The sequence below is a fragment of the Macrosteles quadrilineatus genome, unplaced genomic scaffold (assembly GCF_028750875.1).
Source record: "Macrosteles quadrilineatus isolate MER2022 unplaced genomic scaffold, UCM_ALF_1.0 Scaffold_2__2_contigs__length_208266976, whole genome shotgun sequence".
NCBI lineage: Eukaryota > Metazoa > Arthropoda > Insecta > Hemiptera > Cicadellidae > Macrosteles > Macrosteles quadrilineatus.
In genome coordinates this window covers 98,684,801-98,707,943 of record NW_026542595.1, presented here as the reverse complement: position 1 = coordinate 98,707,943, position 23,143 = coordinate 98,684,801, and the positions used below count along the sequence as shown (strand labels likewise).

At 32.6% G+C, this 23,143-nt stretch overlaps 1 protein-coding gene across 1 annotated transcript in view; it reads right to left on the bottom strand.

The window, feature by feature from the left end:
- LOC128985623 (protein Abitram) overlaps positions 1-23,143 on the bottom strand; it is a 301,921-nt gene that overhangs the window by 39,384 nt on the left and 239,394 nt on the right. The gene's annotated exons all lie outside the window — the stretch shown is intronic.

Sequence of the window (23,143 nt, the reverse complement as noted above, 5' to 3'; positions counted from 1 at the left end):
TAAATATTTTAAAATTGTTTAGAAGATTGCCTTTTTAGTGTTTTCTACAAACGTGTCTCAACTTATACACATAGACTGGTGGAGTGGTAATTTATATTTCTAATCATTTAACTTTAAATTATGAACGCTTTCAGTCACGTGAAGTTGAATTAATTAAACTGACATTAGTTTTTACCATAAATGATAAACCTTTTGAAATTGACTTAATAGCTTTGTATAGAAACTATAAATATGATTTTTATTTTTTCCGCAATGATTTGCAACGTATTTTGAGTAATTGTAAAAACACAGCTATTATGTTAGGAGATATAAATTTATGCATTTTAGAACAAAATAACAGTGTCATTGATTATTTAAGTATAATGAACTCATTTGGTTTTGAGTCGTTTATAAATGAGCCAACTTGGGGGAGAGAAAATTGGGTAAAGTGTTTAGACCATGTATTCATCAGAAGTAAGACTAATTTAATTTTTCATAGTAATTTAGAAAACTACTAGCAGAGTACCCGTCCTTCGTACGGGGTTGGCATGTAAGTATAAAGTGACATTAGCGTATGGTTTGACAGCTCCATTTAAGTAATGTTAAATAATGTTTACATTCAGGATAGTGACATCATTATTTTAAATATGATCCTTACCCTCTCTGTTCTAATATTCATGCAGTATTTAAATGAATGTTTGAACCAGCTGTATGGAATTGTGAAATCAAAATTAATTTGACAGTTAGTACTGCTTGTTTACATTTTTAAACTTTGTAGGTTTGTTCTTTGTTGTCATGGATACCATCAATCAAAATTTACTTTGAAATCTCTCACCTCCGATTTTTGAAAGCCCACGGGGCAGAGCCCTAGGACAATATTGAAGCGGGAATAGTTCTATATGTATCCTCGGAACTGTAGCTTCATGTGTGTGCAATTTGAGCCCAATAGGTTCAGTAGTTTTTGAGATTAGCTCATACAAACACACACACAGACACCACCTCTTCTTTATAATAGTATAGATGACTTTACTGATCATGCTGGAGTTAATGTAAATTGCGTAACAAGTTGTGATAGTGCTTTGAAAGAGGAGTTTGTCAAGGCTGTAGATCATTCAATTTTAAAAAGAAGGTTGGCTGAAGTGAGCTGGATGCCAGTGTTTGATTGTGAGGATGTTGATAAATCTCTAACAGTTTTTTACGATATTTATAATAAATGTATTGAGCAATCAAGTTTTTTAAGGCCTATTAACAGTAAAAATAGGCATCGAACTCCATGGATATCGGACACACTAATTAAAAAGATAAATGAAAAAAACAGACTTCACTCTCGATTGAAAAAGCACTATGACATACATTTGTTTAATAGATATAAAGAACTCTCTAGAGAATGTTCTAATTTGAAAAGACGGGAAAAAATTAATTATTACTCATCTAAAATTGAAGCAGTAAAGGGCTGCATCAAAGTCTTATTGGAATATATGCAAATCTATTATGAGAAAGTAAAAAAATGAACTAACATCGATTAATATAGATGATGAAATTGTACAGGTTGAGGGTAATGAAAAAATAGTTGCTGACTCATTCAATAACAATTTTACTGGTATGCCGGATAAGCTGATTAGAGAATTGTATGGGCCGGGATTCCCCGCCATGCCGGATATCGGTCTAGCGTGCAGCTCAAGGTTACGTTTATCTGAAATTACTGAGGTAGAATTAGAAAGTTTAATCTTAAGCAAACCAAATAAACAGTCTGTTGGCTTTGATGGTATTTCCATAAATACTATAAAAGAAAATGTTAAGATTTTTGTCCCAATATTACGTCACATTTTTAATTTATGTATAAAGCTAGGTTACTTTCCTTCTAGTCTAAAAACAGCACTCATTGTTCCAGTATATAAGGCAGCTGATCCATTGCAAATGAATAATTACCGACCGATCACTTTTAAATACCTTTGCTAAGCTGTTAGAAACTTGTGTGAAAAGCCAATTAGTTAAATATTTTTCAGATAACAATTTATTTTCAAATAATCAATTTGGGTTCATGAAAGGTAAAAATACTGACCTAGCAGTTGAAAGACATATAAGCGAGATAGTTAATCATGTTGATGAGCGTAAACCAACAATAGGAGTTTATCTTGACTTTACTAAGGCATTTCACTTAGTTAATCAAGACATATTATTACATAAACTAAAGTTATATGCAATTCAGGGAAATAGTTTTAAGTGGTTTGAGACTTTTTTAAATGAAAGAAAACGGATGGTTAAAATAAAAAACGTTTACTCAGATGTATGTTCTCAAAGGCTTGGCGTCCCTTAAGGGGGAGTGCTTGGACCAATTTTATTCACAATTTATATTAATGACATGTTATCAATGGATTTAAAATCGAAGATATATGCTTTTGCTGATGATACATCTTTAGTATGCAGTGCTAACAATTATGATTTACTGAGGATGAAAATTAATAATGATTTGGACGTAATATCAAATTGGGTGATAAGAAACAAATTAATCGTCAATACTTCTAAATCTAATGCAATGATATTTACTTACAAACCTCATTTGACAGAGTCGTTGAAAGAAGAGATCGATCTACGTTGTCATTTAGTTACTTGTTTTCGTGATTGTTGCTGTACAAAAATAAATTTTGTTGATTCGGTCAAGTATCTTGGCCTTCATATAGATTCAGATTTAAAATGGCATACACATGTTAATCAACTACGTAAAAAACGTAGAAAAATTAACTATAATTTCTTTCATTTGAGACAGTTTATTACTCCTAAACTTCTTAGAACGCTATTTATCCTGGTTTGAATCTACTCTTAAGTATGGTTTAATTCATTGGGGAGGGACGTTTTCAACAATACTTAAACCAATTGTAATAATGCAAAAGCTTACATTAAAAACTATTTGTGGTGTAAAGAAATTTGACTCAGCTGCACCACTGTTTCAGTACTTGGACGTAATGCAGCTAGAGAAGATATATTTATATTCAAATAGCTGTAACCCGCGGGCTCTGTCCCGTTTAACTTCTTAATTTTCAAGATTATCTCGTTCGCATGGCTCAATCACGTCCTGGTTGAAGTTTGTTCGCTACGCTCACTCACCTTTAGGTTGGAGCTCGTTCGCTGCACTCACTTGCCTTCAGGTTAGCTCGTTCGCTACGCTAACTCGCCTCCAGGTTGAATTTCGTTCGCTACTCTCACTCACCTTTTGGTTGCAAATTAGCTGTTGTCATAAATGTAAAAGAAGTAATAGTGCTGCACCCTGTTGGTAATCCTTGTAACTTTAATGCCATTGAACATCATAGAACAGAACCAACTTGTTTAATTGAAACAGCTGTTAAGATTCAATAATTCCATTTCTCATAAGGTTAACATGGGAAACTCCAGAGCCACTGGGGCGGAGCCCGAAAGGATTTTTGAACTAAGAATATGCCTATATGTTAATCGGGAATGTGAGCTATCATCATGCCAAATTTCAGCCCAATCCGACCAGTATTTTTCGCGTTCACTTGTCACAAACATACATCCATACATCCATCCATACATCCATACATCCAAACTTTCTCATTTATAATATTAGTAGGATAAAAAGTTTACTAGTTTATTTCAAACAGTTGTTATTAATAGGAGTACGAGAAACTATACTGAGGGTATGCTTATGATACCACCTGTTATGAAAGACACAAGCAGGTTACAGTGTTACCATAAAGTAGTAAAATGTTTTAACTTTAATTTTAGAGTACTCAAAAATATGCAGGATTTGAAAATTGAATTATATAAAAATAAATTAAAGGAATTGATAAAGAATAACTCAATCAAACAAAGTGAAATAATTAATTATCGAATGTAGCATATACCGTTAAACGATTTGTAAATATAAAATAGTATGTAAGAGTGAATAGCCAGTGAAGGGATGAACCATAAGTGTTTGAGAAAAATTTTATTAGATATAAGGTATCAGTGACAGTGAATTTAAAGTTAAACAGAAAAAAGACAGTTAAAATAAAATGAACCTACTCAAGACAGTGTTAAGTTTTTCAACCACACGTGTTTTACAACACATGGTTGAATATTTGTATAAAAAAATGTTTTTTATGTGAATAAAGATTTTTGAACCGAATTGAACATAGCCGCATTAATGTTAATGTGCATGTGCATTTTCGCCAATGATAATGTACCAATGTCGACCGTACCAATGTCTAAACTTTACTTTCAAATGAATTTGTTGTTAAATTTGTTTATGTTTATACATCATACAGAATTTAAATGTTTTTACGTGACAAAAATAACGAAATATAACAAGCTACATTACATACAATATAATTTAGGCTTGAGCTAATGGAAAACTGTAGTTTTCGCATACTTGTCTTAACTTACAGATTCAATTACATCCTTTGTTTACCAAACAAGATATTTACATTTATTGAAAAAATAACACTTAGACAGATCAATAATTGTAAATTACGATGACAACTGCATTTACATAACAATCCTTATACAAAGAAGTATGTTTTTGTGACAAAGACCGGCCTTTTACAGTAATATGGTTTACAGTACTTATTAATTGCGCGGTTGTTAAATGCCCTTATAAACATATGGAAATTAAAAATTTAAATTATTAAATCATTTTCTTTACATACTCATGAACAATACAAAACGTTCGCTGACCCCTCATAGGAATGAAAAGTAAAGATGATCGCAAGATCTCAAGTTCAAGTCACTTTCTCATGGGCAAAGACCTGGCTGAGAACAAGCCAGGCATAGATTGAATTTCGATCTGGAATGCATCGTAGAAGAAATTGTAACCGATGGGAACAATCGACGAGAAACAATATTGTTCCCATCGATTCCGAGAAATTTTACATGCATAAAGAAATAATTTTACTTACGGTCAGCACCACGCCATCTGGAGGCTGGTCATGAGGGGAGAAGCCAATGAGGACGATGATCGAAGATATTCCACCGATGATTGGAGGGTAGGCGTTTCCCGAAGACATCGGGGGGAAGAACCGATAATCCAGGAGGGGAAAGGAGGTCTTGGGGAAGAAAAGTGTTAATCAGTCTTGGAGTGGTCTCAAGAAGTAGCACTTCAAAGAAGAAACCGTCGGGAGTCCCGGATCGAGTAGGGACAGTGACTTAACAGGGTAGTTTGAAGCACCTATTAAGATCCCGACCAGACTCAAGATCACGAGGACACAACCACGGCTATTCTTCAAGACCAAAGGCACCACTACACTACCACGCTACCAAGGACCAAAGCAACCCGAAGAGGACGGCCCATAGGACGAGCGACCGACGACGAGAGGAAGGACTACGCTTGGATCAACCCTTGAGTCTCGAGCGAACAACCCCGGAGTCTACACCCGCACCAAAGCACAGAAAACGTACTACTATAACCATAGGGTTATAGGTACGTAGTAGTAGGTCATAGTAGTACGTTTTCTGTGACCAAAGGAACGCCCCGGGGAACCTTCCAATCGTTGCCCAACTGCCTCGTCTTGTGGTATGTCCAAATATCTTCACTCAATTGGTAGCGTGCACAACTTAAATGTTAAGGAGAAACTCCATAAGATATAACAAAATCTATATATAAATGAAATAAATAAACTATAAGAAAGATAAAGTAAATATATAAAAATAGGGCAGACGAAGTAGAGTTACTTTAAAATTCATATAAACTTCATCCCTCAATTAAACAAAAAGGGGTCAACCTAAACAAGAGCAATTTTGAAGTTTGAATAAAACAGGATTCAAAACGAATCCAAATAAATAAACCTGTTAGTTAGACTATTAATATAGACGTGTATATAATAATAGAGGCAATTTCAAATATGAGTAAATAATTGAAAATTAGGGTGTTAACCACGTAAGCACGTATTTTAAATGTATGTTTAGTTAATATATATTATCAGAGGGATGAACTAACTTGTATGTAAATATTGGGTTTAATTTAGCTTAGAATGTTTTAAGTGTTTACGATTCATATAACTAATAACATTTAAGTCTCAAGGGAAATATTTTATTTCTTATCATTTTGTATAAAGAATTTTTTAATACAATTTAAGTGTTAAGGGAAATTTTCTTTAAATATCCTTATACAAGAAACAGAGTATAAAAACAAAATAGGCTCTAAATAGTAATTTATATTATTTCAATTTTATTTGTAATTTTTCTATCCTGAATAATAATAATATCACTGTATAACAATTATCTTCATTTTATGTACTTATTTTATGTGTGCACATTTAGTTATTTTTATTAAATCATAATTATTATACTGGAACTGGTGTTCACTTATTCCACGATCCTAGAGGTCCTCCACCTAGTGAGTACTCTACCCTAGTTACATTCCCCCCTTTGAAGTAAATTTTGTTTGGTCAAGGTTTTCGTAAGTTTCTTTTACCTCTACAGAGGAGTAGAGGCTAGAGAGTTTTACACCCTCAAGAACTAACTGTGTAAATTTCTTTAGTGTGTTACGTTATATGAAAGATCCATGGTTTAAAAAGATCAAAATCACTCATAGAGAGGCTTACTGATGTGATGAGGTGAGGGAATTTACTTAGCTAAATATATAGTAATCCTGGTAATTATATCTCAGTACAATTATATCTATTGTACCAACACGTACAATAGATATAAGATAATTCGATAAGAAATTATTTTAAGAGTTATTGTAGTATTCAGATTTTCCAAAGATTTCGTAATTGATCGTTATATTGCAAAACATCAGATGATGCAGAACAAAATATCATCATCATCATCATCTATATATACTAGGTGTGCAATGCAGTTGTATGCTTGCAATATTGAGCGGAGCAAGTATATTAATAATTTTTTAAGTCAATGCTACGTCTGTTATATGTAAATGGAATGTCTACTTGCTGTATCCAAAGTCAATGCTAAATCTAGTTCACGTAATTGAGACATCTCCTGGTTGAATCCTCTTATTCAGTAGTACGTTTGGTTCACATAAACAATGGAATGTCTACTTGCAGAACCCAAAGGTAATGCTACATTTGTTATACGTAAATGGGAAGTATACTTACAGTATCCAAAGTCAATGCTCCTTTTGGTTAACGTAAATGAGGTGTCTCTTTGCAGTATCCAGTGTCAATGGTGCATTTATATCACGTAAACGGGATGTCTAGTCTACTTGCAGTATCCCAAGTCAATGGTACAATTGGTTCACGTTAATGAGATGTATACTTGCAGTACCTATCTAAATCCAATGGTCTTTCTGTTTTTATAAATTAAATGTCTATTGATGTATCCAATGCAAATGGCACATTTTGGTTCAAGTAAATGGAATGTCTACTTGCAGTATCCAAAGTCAATGGTACATTTGGTTCACGTAATGAGATGTCTCCTTAACGAATCCTAAGTCAATGGTACGTATGATTCACATAAATAATGGAATGTCTACTTGCAGTATCCAAAGTCAATGGTACATTTGGTTCACGTAATGAGATGTCTCCTTAACGAATCCTAAGTCAATGGTACGTATGATTCACATAAATAATGGAATGTCTACTTGCAGAACCCAAATGTGTTATATGTAAAGGGGATGTCTTCTTACAGTATCCGAAGTCAATGGTCTATCCGGTTCTAATAAATTAAATGTCTACTTGAAGTATCTAATGTCAATGGCACATTTGGTTCACGAAAATGAAATGTCTACTTGCAGTATTTAAAGTCGATGGTTCATCTGGTTCTCATAAATTACATGTCTACTTGCAGTATCTAAAGTCAATGGCACGTCTGGTTCAAGTTAATGGAATGTCTACTTGCAGTACCTATCCAAAGTTAATGATACATTTGGTTCACGTAAATCGGATGTCTACTTGTAGTATCAAAGTCAATGTCTCTGTTTCTTGTAAATGGGATATCTATACTTCCAGTATCTAAAGTCAATAATGCATCTGGTTCACGTTAATGTAATGTCTAATTGCTGTATCCAAAGTTAATGATATATTTGGTTCGCATAATTTGGAATCCCTATGTGCAGTATTCAAAGTAAATTGTACGTCTGGTTCACGTAAATGAAAAATGTCTACTTGTAACATCAAAAGCCAATGGTGCATAATCCTTATTGGTTATACATTTTGTAGCAAATAATGCTCAACGGTATCAATCCGATTGTTCTTCCCTTTTGTTCTCTATTTTGCAATGTGCTAGTTTAGATGATTTATTTGTAAACACATGTTACAACTTTTGTTTACCTTTTTGAACGGAGCGAAGCTCTTATACTACACTCCTGCTTTAGTTTTACAAATACTCCTCATGAACGGCTGAAGCGATCTGCATGAAATTTAGCACAGTCATAGTACCCAACCACGGGAAGGTATAAATCTGAAATGGAACAAATCGGACCACGGGGGTTTTCCCTATGTGAATTTAAACTTTTAGAAATTTAACATGGGCCTTATGGGTTAAGTGGATGTCATGACAGTATTTGCAAGATAACAATAAAAAGGTATTATTCCCCTAAAATGAAAGTCTCCTGCACAACTTCACGTTACGCTCTTTCCAATGAGACCAAAAACATGTCAATCGGTTCAGTAGTTTCGGAGGAGTAATTGTCACAAAAATCCTGCTTGCGTATTAAATAAGTACTAGTGTCCCTCTTGCTCGAATTCGAGCAATTGCTAAGTATTACAGGCGTTATTTTAAAACGAATAACATTCATAATTTCTGATGACTTTAAAAGATTCGACTCAAAGATTATGGAAATACTCAATATGTACATAACAGGTCGATATAATCAACATTTCTTGTAAATATCTTATCATTTTTCAAAAGATGATCTTGTTTTTTAGAGTTTTCTACAAATAGACTTACTCATAGCCGCATTAGGTTGTCTATAATAACGATTATAAACGAAAAAAAAAAACATTATTTCTATTTCTACTCCTTGGTGGTGTTTTACTACTTTCCTATGTTTACATAGTTTGCAAATCGACTCTAGATATTTCATTTCAACAAAGTCAGTAAATGTTTGTAGTAAACTGTTAAATTAGCAAACTTATTGACTGTTTTCAATTCACATATTTTCTTTTTCTCACTTTTAATTTCTGACAACAGTTGGAGTTGCATAACAATGTCAACAAAACACACCCTACATGAGCATGGTGGTTTTTTGTGTTTATTACCATGTTAATCTTATGGAGAAATACGAAACTTTAAAGGGCTCCAGGGCCTCACTCTCTAATTATTTCCCTAAAAGAAAGTTTCCTGCACAACTTCACGTTACGGTCTTTCCAATGACACCAAAAACATGTCAATCGGTTCAGTAGTTTCTGAGGAGTAATTGTCACAAAAAACCTGCTTGCGTATTAAATAAGTATAGATATATGGATTTGCTTATGTTAAATTTATTATTTTAAGAGCAACCATCACTTAATTGGAAGACGATAATTAAATAATAAATAATAATTAGTTGATTTGGAATTAGGTAGCTGGTGCCCATTCTACGTACGGGAATCTTAGTAGAAATTTCTTAAATTCAGAACAGGAGTTGGTTTCCATATTTAGTGTGCACTTTTCCAGATATGCTGGGAAAACTATTACTGTATAGGAATACATATAAACCTTCGCAAATACAATATCTGACAGTTTCAAGCCAAAACGAATGCTTCGCAATTAAATGTTACCCAATCTTGTTAGTCCATATTTTATATCTAATGAAGGAAGCAAAGGAACTGCTTTATAGATCTACTAGCAACAGTGCCCGTTATGGTTAAACACAACGGTCTCTAGTAAAATAATGGTTATGAAATCCATACACCACTTTACTCACTAATATTAACTAGTGCACATGTTGCTCGAATTCGAGCAATTGCAAAGTAATACAGGAGTTATTTCAAAACGAATAACAGTCATATTTAAAATGAGTTTAAAAGAGTCAACTCAAAGATTATCAACGTGTAACAAAAAAAGCTATTCACGATTTATATAACATTTATCAACGTTTCCTGTAAATATTGCATCATATTTCATACCCTGGAGTTGCTTTTTAATGTTTTCGACAATCATTTCTTGACTTATAGCACAGAAAACATACTAATATTTTCTGTGTAAATAGCCATATAAGGTTGTCCATGTTTATCTTTGTTATTGATAAACCTAAAGCATTACGGCCGGTTTTCTCCTTCTCAAAATGCCTCGCTGTACAGGCAACACAGGTCATTGATAGGGGATCAATTGAGAACGAAAAGTCGTTTTGGGGCGCATTTGTAACCTAATAGTTGAGATTGTCCAGGGTCAGGTGCTGACTGTGATGAGTTAAGCCTTTTACGCGCCACTGTTCTGTAGCTGCGGTCGTTATCACGATTACGCCTCCTGTCTATGTTTCGTTGTCGTCGCGTCGGTGGCATTTAAAAGATAAAAAACAACAAATAAACAAATTATAGCTACACAAAACAACGATAAATGCAAAAATTTTAGTTACAATCATGCTAACCCGATCCTTCATAGCGACACAAAAAAAAAAACAACGATAAATACACAAATTTAAGATACAACCTTTGACTATTAATACAACAACATACAACCATACTAACACGATCCGTCTTATGGGTTATGTTTACACAGACTCAAATAGTAAATAAATGAACTCAATGCGTTTCATTGAATTGAAAAATAAATAACAGCAATTAAATTATACAGCTGATCAAAATGTAAACAATTATGTTCTTCATAAGGATAACATGGGAACTTTCAAAGCCACTGGGGCAGAGCCCAAGGGTCTTTTAAAAAAATGTAAGGCCAGTTTGCAAATCTACGCGACACGATCTTTTCAATGAGACGTCAATGGATAAAATCGGTTAAGAAATGGCGGAGGAGTTCAACCGACAAAGTTTCATGTAGCGTATTAATTATATAGATGGTACAGTTTAAGCACATAACATTAGAATGTTTAGAATGTAGAAAATTTAATCAAAGAAAAATTAATTAGATAACAATAAGCTGTTGAATTATTAACACATGTTTCGTATGATTAGATTATAGATACTGGTAAACCAATTATTACCATCTATAAAAATAATTGGTTTTTCTTTTCCGAGTCGGGTTAGCTCTTCTACCCGACCGATTTTCATAATTTTGGCCAACTAAGGACGTACCGCAGATTTATTTGAGCTACTGTATTGTTTATTGAGATCGGACTACCTAAAGCACACTGCTGAATCACGAATCAACGATAATTACCTATCTGCAATCAATGATACGTAACTCTATTTTTATTTAAGTTATTTTATATGTCTTAAAATACTTCAAAAGCTTTCACTTGAGATATTGATAGTTTTAATCAATTAAGTTCAAGATACTGTATCGCTCAATCATAAAGTATAAATTGCATTATATCTTGGATATGGAATTTAGTTTTAAATATATTTAATTAATTCTAACTACGTTATTCTATTTGTTTTGACCTAAGAACCTTCATTGAAATACCACTCCCATTTCATTAAAGCACACAGCTAAATCACGACCAACACAAATTGTTCAAAAAATTGAGTTCTTTATCATCGATTTATATCCAAACGATCTTGCTTGCAACCTCAACAGTACTTTCATAATTATTTGCAAATACAGTGTATTCACAAATTAGGTTATCCAATGACCTATTAATTAATAAAATCGGTTCAGTAGAACTGTAGATTTAATTGTACAAAGCTTAAGAACAACATCTTTAATTCAGTATTTTCTCACTACTATACATTTGGAGGTTGCTTAACGTTTTTGCAAATAACTTTGAAATGGCGAGGAAATCGACCAAAGTGGAGCGTGATATTCTGAAAGAGAATAACATTTCCTACAAATTACCATTATGTATTTCTTGAAATTACAAGAAATACATACTGTTTCATTAAAAAGTAGTGTAAAATTATACATATTGTCATATTTGATAGATAGATTGGCATTAATTTGGCTAGTTACGTATACAGACAAATTAATATTTACGTAACAAACAATTTACAGTATTTATTTTGCTTTTTGGAAATGCCACATTGCTATTTTATTTGCATCATTTGTTGCAAAAGAAGCCACATGACCATATAAACGAGTAAGCCCCTAACATTACGTAGAGAGATTAATTGACAACTTTATGTAGCCTATGTATAAGGCTGAGACAACTAACTGACATCCCCCATGTCAATGAATTTTAGCTTTAACAGTAACCCCACAACCAATTTCTCAAAACTATGATAGAGGGTTATTCATTTGCACAGAAGTACATATGTACGATATGAACTGACGCGACAAGACGAAGGAAAAATCAAAAACGGATATACATCCCTTTGAAGTTACAACGTGCCTTCTCAACAAACAGATATTTTTTCTTATATAAAATCATAGATTAATCTGCTTTACACTGGTAAAATAGCGGACATATAGAAATCACTACTAAAAAATTATAAAAATTTAGCATTTTTTTTAAACCAGAGCAGGTAAAGTGTTTAACTGCAAAAGATCCACCAATACGATTTCAATAAACCCTGCTATAATAGTGTGCTGCTCCTAGTATATCGAGCTCTAAATATTTGCGTTACCAACGGAAGCGCAAACAATGGCATTGTTTCCTATTGTACAAGCCTTCGAGCGCCCGGTTGGCGGTTTTTTGCTGTGTCTGTATACTCACTACTGCTTGATTTCATCGCAGAGGCGCAGTGTGCGTGATGTTAAGCGTCACAAAAATGCAAATACCCCATTTATATTATTGAGCGAAGCACTTATAATTTTGTGCTTATTTTTGTATTTTAATTTATAAAGGCATTCTGCACATCCACAGGAAACTATCTTTCTAACAGTATGCGTAGATTTTCCCTGCGATGCACATAAGCTGAGATAAAAGGTTTTAAAGCATACTAGCTGTTACCCACGGGCTTCACCCACCCCGTTTTAATTCATAAGTATTAATAAAATTATTGATTGGTTAAGTTAAACTTGAATAAACAAAACAGAATACAGAAATACAAACAAATAATTACACCTGATTTTAATAAGGAAATACATTGAAAGAATAACATACAAATAAGGACAGCTGAGGTTTTTTTTAACATTATGTATAAGGAAAGTTCCCTTTGGAAAGAAATTACGACCTTAAAGGGTGATTTATGAAATAATGGATAGTTTTGCGCAAGGTTTTTCTCGTCATGACGAACATTTTAAGTTTATGGTTTATGGGGGTGTGACTTGTAGTTTTCTCAAAAGTTCATGGGTACTTTTGGCTTTATATATAGATTTCTGCTTGCCTATTAATATATAGATTCACTTAGATCAAGCATCTGCAGTTGTTCGCATTTCACGGATTGTGGCCCATTCTGTAAGTAACAGCTGTGTTTAAGTCGTATACATAAAGTTGGGCATACTTTGGTTCAATAATCAATGTTAGCGGTGGGGCACACGGAAGATTTCTCAGGTGCCGTTTGACGTCACTAACTGCTGACGTCACTAACTGCTGCGTCTGAAGAAACAGACAATTTTATAATTTTCTATTATTAAATTAAACTGTCATAACCTAACCAAACGTGCTGATAATGGAAAAATCGAATAAAGGTTTACTAATCTAAAAAATAGTTTTGTTCATAAAATAAAATTATAATTGCCTAAAATTCAATTTTATAATTTTTTAATTATAAAATTAAACTGTCATAACCTAACCAAACCAACCAAACTTGCTGATATGAAAAAGTTGTTGATAAAAAGTTAGTGCCGTCGGCGGGATTCGAACCCGGCACATTCGGATTATTAGACCGCAACGCTATCCACTGCACCACCGAGGCCGATGGCCCAATCCGTATCGTTGCGGTATTGGTGTTCCCTCAAAGTGACGTCAGCAGTTAGTGACGTCAAACGGCACCTGAGAAATCTTCCGTGTGCCGTTTCGCAATGTTAGAGGGTATTAACGGTCAAATCAGATAGTAGTATGTTTTCTGTGCCGATGGTAAAAGTAGTCCGAGTACTTAAAGTTATATAGACTAACTGAATGATGTCGATTCATTTTGACACATCGTTTTTAAAAATCCATCCATTATTAACGGAGGAGTGGTGTTTCGTAGAAATCACCTTCACGTATTATACAGTATATAAGGAGTACCATAAGATATTTTTATTAACATTTGATATTATTACACACCAAGTTTAACATGGAGGATTCGAAATGTTTAATGTCAAACTTTGTCTCAACTAATTTGAGAGAACGGCTTGATAAATAAAGGCATGTTTATTTATTATTTGTTTTATTAATTAGTTTGAAATAAATAGAAGTAGGGAAACTTCTTTTTTTTAGCAGTAGCAAAGCTCTGCCAAAACAATTACATATAAAAACCGATGTTCATAGTTTGGTTTACTGATATCAATATTTAAAAGAAGTATGATAGCATTACTAAGTGACAAATTATCAGTTCACTGAGAGATTATGTGAACACGAGACATCTTCTATATAAATAAAATTAGAGTTTTGTCTGTACATTATTTCTTAGTACGATCTAGGACTTGCCTGAAATATTGTGTTCAACTGTTACGGGCTAGAACTAGCGTAAGATGTGTTGGTGGGATAGAAAAAAGGTAGAAAAATTACAGGGTCACGTGACTTTCTCTCAGTAACACTCTTAAATTGTATTTTAGCTTTTATTATGGTTTAAAACGCAATACCATAGATCCAAAATGTTATAACACACATATTTTTCCTTTGTTCAGTTGAATTAGTGATTAGGGTAGAGGCAGCGTAAAGAAAATGAGCAAAATACGGGGCAGATAGTGGCGTACACAGGGTAGTATTTAAAGGCTAAAAATAGATCGTTTAAGGAGTTTTCTTATCGAATAAATTCCTACTGTGTGTATTGATGTCATTAGCATTGTTTTTCAAACGTGCTATTATCTCACGTCAAAAATGTGCTAGTATAATTAACGACTAGTGTACATGTTGCTCTAAATCAAGCAATTGCAAAGAAGTAAAGTAGTTATTTAAAAACAATTATTAACTTATTTAAAAACGAATAAAAGTAATAATTTCCGATGAGTTTAAAAGACTAAACTCATAGATGGAACGTACCTAACATTTCCATATAATAGCCTAAACATTTCTTGTAAATATTTTACCATTTTTCAAAAGCTGATCTGGTTTTTAGTGTATTCTACAAATATTTCCCACTTATAGCCACATAGGTAGTCCATGTTGATCTTCGTCAATGATAACGTAGTCAGCATGGTACTACCCATTGTCACCAGTACAAATTTCAGTAATTTTTTTATAGAGATACAATTTTGTTTACAATAGGTACTTAAGAACTGCCTGATTTTCTGCATAACCTCTCTGTCACAATTTTATTTGCCTCAATTGGCATTAATTTGGCTAGTTACTGTTACAACGTAAGTTATATTTACCTGAAAATATGCAGAATTGTAAGGCCTACTGTTGTTCAGATGGGTTTTTGTTTCCCTTGAATGTGAATAATGCGAATCCTTCAATGCAAGTTTTAATAAGGTTTCTTGGATGTAGTCATATTATTTTAAAATCACTTGACTTTTATGAAAACATATATAATGTCCTTGCCGTACCAGTTTAATTCAGCCTTAGAGGGGTTTCCTTTGCAAATCATCATAAAGTTAAGTCCGTGTTTCCTACAAAATAGTAGCACTTCCGATAACATCCTTGTTCATTGTTTGTGGGAATCTTCGTATTGTAGGTGTTCTTCTTTTATATAGGATGATAACGATAATATTTTTAAAAAATCTCGATTTCTGCTACTTGGTGGCGTTCTATGACTTTCCTATGTTTCCTTGGAAAGCAATTACGACCTTTAAGGGCAGTTTATGAAATAATGGATAGTTTTGCGCTAGTTTTCTCGTCATGACGAACATTTTAAGTATATGGTTTATGGGGGTATGACTTGTAGTTTTCACAAAAGTTCATGTGTACTTTGGGCTTTATATTGATAAACTAGTGGCTTGTAGGGACATAAGTCCCTAAAAAGCTCAAATGTAAAACAAACTATTGTAATATTTAAACAAACTCAGAATAAAATTATCTATGTGTCAGAATCGATACAGTGCTACAATACTACATGTACTCATATTAGTACCCTGGCCCAGTTATTATTTCTAATATTATAGCTCTACTCCTTTTGTAAAGGCACAACTGAATTAGTGTAAAGGCTGCCCTATAAGTTATAGTTGATTATAGTTTCGTTTCTGATCAACATAAAATATAAACTACTCTCTGTGTCAGCTTATGTGGTGGTATTCCTCCTAAAGCTGTGGTTGATTTTATACACTCTTTAAAATAGGCCAATTTAAACGTTCAATGGGTTCATAGTTTGTTAAGACCATAGTAAAGTATTTATTTGTTAATCCGTTATAATTTTTAAGTTAATAACACAGCGCTGTCTGATGTTATGATGCAATGTACAGATAGCCGACAGCTAAGCCATATCAGCTATAGTCATGTTAATAGTATATTATTTTTCATTCAATGGATGTAAATTTTGTTTGAAAACATTTTACCGTTTATATTATTTATTTAGCCTACAGTTAAAAAAGCGAATCATCGACTGATTACTTGCCATTGGTTAGGGTTCCATTATCATGTTAATGAAACCAATCAAGAAAACAAATTCATCAGCATTGATATAGGTACATATTTTTGGTTAGTGAAACATAAAGAATCGGAAACTACCTCCAGGGTTTACTGTTATATATTCTATCTTTACTATCTATATAGATTGTATATATATACAATGCATGTTGGGCTATATTATTTTAACCTTTTTTCCTTGGAGCAACAGACAGTAGATACCTGGTTAAAATCTACTCCAAACAATTTTATTTTTCCGCCCATTGGAATTTGTTATAGTAATTAATGAAAGGAATATATGTATTGCCTGTACAAACCTATTTCAAATTTTATTCCCAGGTTATTCTCTAGAGTAACTGTTAAGGGGATCCAGGCTTCAGAAAGTGAAAAAATTGCCAAAATTCACTTCTTTTTTTTATAGTATTTTATTGTTATTTGGTTATTTATGTACAAGAAAATATAAGTTTTATAGGTATCCTACACGTTTTTCATAACAAAAAATATATTTTCCCCAGATACTACATGCGCGCGTCTTAGTATTTTCTAGGACTTCGATCGCGATTCCCCGAAAGTTGTGGTTTTTAGTGTTTTGTAACAGAAAATTTGATATATCTCAGCCAATTTTTGTCCTATCATGTTGAAATTTTTACCAGATGTTCTTTATAGTATTTACAAACTTTTGGGTATAATTATTAATATAAGTCAAATAGTTAAAATAATAAAAAAAATTTTATTTGAAATATAGTATAAGAATTTTTTTTTTGTTTTTCAACCTTTATAAAATAAAAACTAATTATCCTACAAACAAAGTAATACCCAGGATTTCAGTAAGTGTACATAGCTACAAAAAGACACCTAGTTGAACAAAATTGATCAACTATTTTATGAGTTATATCAAAAATAAAAATGTGTTACGTTATGATACATAAAAATACATAAAATGGTACTGTGGTACATAGAGTGGCTACAACAAATAAAATAACAGTTTTTAGGCCCATTTGATATAATAAATATCTTAAAAAAATGATAAACATAAAAAATTTAAAAAATGTATTTTCTGAAGCCTGGATCCCCTTAAGGTTATTCCACTCGATAAAATCATAGATTAAACACTACAATTACGTGTCAAATTAAATGTTATGAAATTTAAAACAAAAGTTTTGAATAAATTTTCAACATATGTTTTGAAATAAAAACAAAACAGAAGTTTTCTAACTAATCTTGCATCGTTGATTATTTAGTCAATGGGGCTATTTCATGTTAAACATTCCTTCAGCACAACAATAACCTACTAATGTGAAGAAATGTAATCAAAGTAAAATAATTTTGTAAACTTCGTGAACATATGTTTAAAGAAACCAAATCTTAAATGTTTCAGCCATTCTACTTCCATTTACTTTGATTTTAACCATCTCCCACGATTCTACTAAATTTCATGCGCTTGGCTAATTTACATACAAATACACAAATTTGCAAATTGCACAGTAAAATTAATTTCAACATTCTAAGACATAACGACAAAAGTCTCAATTGTAGGTAACGTCATCCCTGGTTTTATATAGTATACAGTACATTGCAGAATTTACTGGCAAATGAGTTAAATCCAAATGTAATATTGCTTACTGGCTTAGATGAATCACGATCAGCTGTATTGAGGTAAACAAAAATCAACAGACAAATGGCTTCTAATGCTATTCTTATGGAGAACATTTTACGTTATATTATTGACTAAGTCAAAGGTTTTATCTAATTTTGTGTTAAAATTTGGGGAATTTCACTATTTTTCCGGGATCGAGACCTTTAATTTGAACCCTCTCCCGTCGTTCTACGACTACCCAGTCGCCCACAATTTTGACGCAAAGAATCGGCTTTCGTAATTAATATATAGATAGATATTTAATTTCCACAAAATCAGTTAATGTAACCAATGCGTTTCGTTGAATTGAAAAACAAAGAACACAATTAAATTAAACAGCTGATGTAAACAATATTATGTTCTTCGAAAGGATAACATGGGAACTTAAAAAGCCACTGTGGCAGAGGCCAAGGGACTTTTTCAAAAAATTTAGGCCAGTTTGCAAATCTACGCAACACGCTCTTTCCAATGAGACGTCAGTGGATAAAATCGGTTAAGAAATGGTGGAGGATTCAACCGACAAACTTCGTGTTCGCGTATTAATTATATAGATTTCATATGTGCATGAAATGTTGGTGTGAAACCAACTTGTATAACTTTAAGCTAAATGGTTTAAGTTACCTGGCTTCGTCAAGTGATCCTTCTTCAGTATCACACTACTATAGTTTCGGACTTGAAAATAAGTCCATCTTCAGAAAACGTCAATAGGTCATCTAACCAAATTGGTTAGATGACCTATTGACTTTTTTGTTAACCTGAAGATGGACTTCCAGAGGCTACCTCACCATGTATACCTTTGAAGTATAGGCTATATTTATTCCCAAAAGGTATCAAACGCCAGATCCTGATCAAATCTTTTCTATCACTTTAAAGTTTGTTTCGTGTTTTTAGTCTTCACGTACAGAGACTTAAATCTTTGTATTAAATTGTTAGCAATCATACATCGTGGACAGAATCTTCCACAAAAGATAAATACAATATAGTTCAACACCCTAGAACTCCTTAAAAAAAAAAATGTTTTGTTAAGGCTTCGTCATAATGTTAAAAATACTCAATACAACAAATTCATTAATTTTACATATGTAAACGTTGGTAGTTGTGTGCGTATTGTATTTTAATATATCTTCTGTATACATATAGTCCTCTATATTTTCTGTGTACACAAATGCTTCTGTATACACGTTTTTGCAACTCACAGTAACTGAGAAATATTCTAAACTGGTGAACTGTTTTTATAAATTTTTGCCATTATTTCTCAACCCGTGCTTAAAAAATTAGTGACTCGTGGATAAATCCAGATACGAAATTTAATCTAAATCGGACCACAGGTTTTGTCTGTAGCTCTGTATCTGGATCATACAAGTGTGTATTATATAACCTGATATTAGTCAAAATATGTTTTATTCTATAACGTTTAATTTAATTAAACATAAAAGTCATGCTCCCTCCATTTTTAAAGTATTCAGTCCAAAAATGTAATAAATTTACTTGTGCATACATATTTATTTCGTTTTAATAAATAATTGAGGTGATGCAATACACTTATGTAGGCAGTCGCAGCAGTCGAATCCGGGCATAGCGCCTAAAGTTTCACGAACGCAAACCGCGCAACGAGTAGCTAAATGAGCCGTAGAGTAAGTGAGCCATCTAATATTTTGAAGAGGGTTCACTTACTCTACGGATCATAGTGCCAATGAACTGTAGAGTAAGTGAGCCATCTAATATTTTTCTGCAGGCTCGTATAGTATACGAGCCTATTCCTATAATTTATATTATTCATTATTTTGGCTCGTATACTATACGAGCCGATTCCTAAATTATCAAATAATTCGTAAGCTTGGCTCATAGTCACTATGATCTGTAGAGTAAGCGAACCTTCCTACTGTATTTTTAAATATAATACACGAGGCTCATAGGCACAATGATTCGTAGAGTAAGTGAACCCTCTTCATTTATTTTTTATTTTCGATAGGCTCGTATAGTATACGAGCCTGTAGTGCAAGTGAACCTTCAATATTATTTAAAAAGCTCGTATAGTCTATGATCTGTAGAGTAAGTGAGCTGTCCCCGCATAAGCTACAAAAACAGGTGACATTGTCAATATAATCATATATCATAAGTACCTAAAATACTAAAAAATAAACAATGATTCTTACAAATAATTATTTGGGTTATTTTATAAAACATAATATTTGCTAATTTAAAAAATTACCATCATTCAAAAATTCGTCAATACTATAATATATTTTGTTTACAAGAAATGAGGCAAGGCTGCTTTTAAAAGACGTTTTGTTTATTAAATCTTTATATTTTGGTTGCAGTTTATTAAACAATTTCTTTCCCATATATTTTGGTGTTTTTTCTATTAATTTTAATCGGTGAATCGGAAACTGAAAATTCTTTTTGAAACGGGTGTTATATGGATGGTCAAAATTCTCCGCACATAAGTTTTCAAAATTTGACTGTACCATTAATAAGGATTTAAAAATGATTAAACTTGGTACATTCATTATATTAAGTTCTTTAAAAATTGGTCTACATGATTGTTTTCGTTTAGCAAATGTCATTATTCTTAAGTATTTTTTCTGAACTTTAAAAATCTTTTCTATTTCTGATGAGAATCCCCAAAATTCAATCCCATAATGCAATATGGAATAAAAATAGGCATAATATATCATTAAACGTGTTCTCATATCCAAAATATTTCTCAAACAAAGCATTTGGAAACAGGCAGAATTAAGCTTATGTAATATGTTTTCAATGCACTTGGCCCAGGTTAAATTTGAATCAACATACAAACCTAAATATTTTGTACATTTGACAGTTTTGGTTCTTGTTTTATGTGTGAAATTTCGGGATTGTATCGTATTAAATTTTACTAGTTGTGTTTTTTCTGGATTTAATTTTAGTCCGTTTATTTCAAACCACCTTCTAAGATCCATTAAAGCGTCTTCTACTTTCACCCATAAATCATCCTCCGTTTTAGCTTTAACAACAGCAGTTGTGTCATCTGCATACAGTATTAAATTATGAGAAATATTTTCAGGTAAGTCATTTATATAAATTAAGAAAAGAAGAGGACCTAAAATAGAGCCCTGTGGGACACCTACTCTAATTTCACTCCATTCAGATTTTGACTGCAAGCCTCCTTTTAAAATAACAGTTCTTTGAAATCTACCTGTTATATAAGATTTCAACCATAAAATAGATTTCTTAGAAAATCCATAAATTTCCAGTTTTTTCAAAAGAATGTCATGGTTGACACAATCAAAAGCCTTGGACAAATCACAAAACACCCCCATTGTACTCTGTGACTCATCCAAGGCCCATGACACTTCATTAACAAAATGGGATATAGCGGTCATTGTGCTGCAACCCTTTCTAAAACCAAACTGTTTACTACTAAATATATTGTATGTTTCCAAGAAATTATAAATTTGTTTATAAGCAATTTTTTCAAAAATCTTGGAAAAAGAAGGTAAAAGTGATACAGGCCTATAATTGTCAGGATTATGCTTTTCACCTTTTAGTCCAGTAAATCTGTCAGAAAATATAGGGGTTGCTATGCAAAAGGTCGGGTAGTTCTGATTTTTGGATATGTTTTTAGTATTGGGCCCATAACATAAAATCCAAGTTATCCACCTCGAGATACTGCCGCTCGCCGCGGGGCGCGCCACTTGTTATCGAAATATCAAAAATATGGCAATTCCTATTGTTATTCACTCGTTCTCGCGAACCGTTGATTTTACCGAAAATTTTATATTATTACATTAAAGAAGAATAAATTTGTGACAGTTTAAGCCCAACAGCAAGTATGTAGCGTAAATAATGGTCAAAATACAGACCATCAAAATAAATAAATTTTCCAAAGACGTATAAAAGTTGTGGTTTTTTTTTATATTTCCACAATATAGTTGTTTGAAGCAAACACCGTATTGATTTAGAGAGTATGCCAGTTTATTTGCTATTATTAGAAAATAAATGAAAGTATGAATAAAAATACCCCCACCTCAGCAAACCTGCAGACTAAGCGAATTTCCATTTTCTTGATTTGATTTTCACAAACCTATTTAAATAACATTAGGTTTAACTGGTACCTAGGTTTGCTGCTACAGGGAGGGTAATATATTATATAAAATAATAATAGTATGATAAGAAACAAATAAATTTACCCAATTTTATAAAAATGTGTCTATAAATAAGGAAAAAACATTAATTAAAAATCTTCGCTTTAGAATAACTTGAGGTTTTTTAATTTACATTTTTTAATTTTCTCCGTAACCAATAACTGTAAAAAAACATTTTAATGTTCTAAATTATTTGTTTTTAAGCTCTACAAAATGGTTTAGAGATACATTGTAAATGTTTTGTGGGTCAAAAATACGAAAAACCCGATCTTAAAAAAAAAACCCTATAAAGCAACCGTTCCCATGGCCTGATCATGCTTCGCGAACTCGTTTTAATAAATGTAGGTTTACATGCCGACAAACAGACCTTCAAAATATACCTTCAACGGCAAAACTACTCTTCCCAAAGCTATCAAATGTTTATACATAAACATTTAAGCTAAGCTTTGGGTACAATACTTTCACATGAAAACAAAATAAAACAGTTTAACATCGTTAACAGTTTATTGAGGCTGAAAGATCAGGCAAAAAAGATCTTCCAATTACAATCACTCTACAGATCTTCCATGCAGCGGGTAATTTTTCCACGCCAAGTGCGCCCATCTATACAGGACATGCTGAATATGAATTGAAATACAGGATTGATATTGAAGAACACAAAAAGTTCACAAAGATCGGAAATTTCACTACAAGACGTACAGACATGTTCTGGTGTGGAATTTGGTCTGATTAGACCATCGAACAGGCCCTAATAAAGACAATGAAAAGCCCTGATGGATTGACTCGAGGACGAGGGATAACAGACAACATTTTGTAACTTGA